Here is a 2,148-nt window from a genome sequence, read left to right on the forward strand (position 1 = left end):
CACCATTTTCCCAGCGACCTTGCCAACAAAGTTGATGTACTTGTTCCATTTCAGATCAGGAGTAAAGGTCAAACCCAGAAGCTTGTCAAATCATGGAGCCTCCCCAAGACGAGAGCCATCAATTGAAATTGATGCTACTTATACTTTTTTAACCTTATATATATATATATATATATATATATATATATATATATATATATATATATATGTGTATATATATATATATATATATATATATATATATATATATATACTTTATGTCGCGGTCCCTAGATGCCGGTAAGTCTATTACTCTAACAGTTTCTCATCTCGGAATTCGAAATATTGGAATTCCCTCCCTTTTTCCTATTTTTTTCATCTCACACATTAATTTGCAATGTCATAAATGATATTTTAATATAAACCCATCTGTGAAATTCATATACTTATTGAGATACGACTGTGGTAGAATCAATAAAATATATTAGATATAATGTTACCGACATATATATATAGAAATATATTTATACTATTTTTTTTAATATAATTGTATTTTAAAAACAATACATATGCCGCTCCCTGTGGATAATTATATTTTAAAAAACAATATATATGCTGCTTCCCTATATGGGGATATCAAATTGGTCAAAGGGAACATTATTCCCAACTCGCTTTTAGGTAAAAATGCACTTTCGTATAAATAATTGAATTCATTCAAAAAGTATCGCTAACCAAAACAAATAAACAATATATATATATATATATATATATATATATATATATATATATATATATATATATGATTGTTGAGAATGCAGTTAGGAGATTCGAAGTTCCTATCCGTCGCGGTTACCATCTGACGAAGGCCAGAGGAATAGTTGGCCGAAACGTCGTGAAACAACAACCAATAAAGATGAGAATAATATATATATATATATATACCTTTTTTGTATGACGATCTCTATCAAACTACTCTGCCATTTTTGGGTCTACAGACTTATAACTTTATATAAAGTGAATGCAGACCTGCACAGCAAATTCGATTCTGTTTTTAACCGGAAGAAATAGCTGCTAAAGGATCAAAGTTGAAAAATGTTTACTTGGCAGACGTAAATCTGCTTTTCCGCATGCGCAAATATACATTTATGCAACTGCGATAATTGTTAAACTTTTGACATAACGCTGTCCTTAGCTCATTAAATGACATCGATTATTCTTTGAATTTCTAATTAAAAATCCAAATTTCGAATAACTTAGCTATGTTCAACCAAAATTTCGTCTCATAATTATAGTTTCAAGGTGGCTACCTAAATAAATTTGGGATACTCTTCTTTGGAGTCTTCTATGAATTTTATTTTTTCTGACGTGTATATGCATATGAAGATCTGGTATTGACATAATAATTATGATTGTTTCTGTATAACGAAACAGATCTCTAAAAAATGTACCGAAATTTTAATATGTTGGCCGAGGTATTTGGTAAGAAAAATAAAAAATAAAATAAATAAGATCTTGTAGTGTAGATATACCATTATTCTTTTATATATGCTTCGTTGCTATATTTCAATAGCATTGAGTTTCTTAGTCAAAAGGATTGGTAGACACAAAGATTGAAATATAATTGACAAAACATATTTTACAACAACAAAAAAAATATATACATATACGTTTTAAAACCTTTAAAATTATATAAAAATATCCTTTGTTGGAAAATTACTTTTGTGCATCGTTGATTCGTTTTACTTACATGAACAAACAGTAGTACCAATATTCTTAAAGGATCATCAGTTGTTTAATATGAAACACTGTTTCGGGGATTTAAAAATAAAAGTGTATATTTAATAATGGCTCTCCAGAAGTGTTTATTAAACACTACCTTCCTTAAAAGCATTAACAAAAATAATTTTTTGTACTGGATCTAGTTTTGTTTTTTGTTTTTTCAGATAAATTATGCTAACCAATTCATGTCATTTAAAAATTATTTCTTACCGGTGCCATCTATCTCTTTCTCCCAAACTTATTTGTTATATATTTATTTGTCTGTTTTTTTTTGTTTTTTTTGTTTTTTGTAGTGTTTGGTTGAATCCATATTATTTCTTTTTACTCCCTTCTTTATTAATTTATTTTATTGCGGACTATTATTCTCATCTTTATTGGTTGTTGTTTTAC

Source organism: Euprymna scolopes, chromosome 36 (genome assembly GCF_053919585.1).
Source record: "Euprymna scolopes isolate OS-2025 chromosome 36, ASM5391958v1, whole genome shotgun sequence".
Classification (NCBI taxonomy): domain Eukaryota; kingdom Metazoa; phylum Mollusca; class Cephalopoda; order Sepiida; family Sepiolidae; genus Euprymna; species Euprymna scolopes.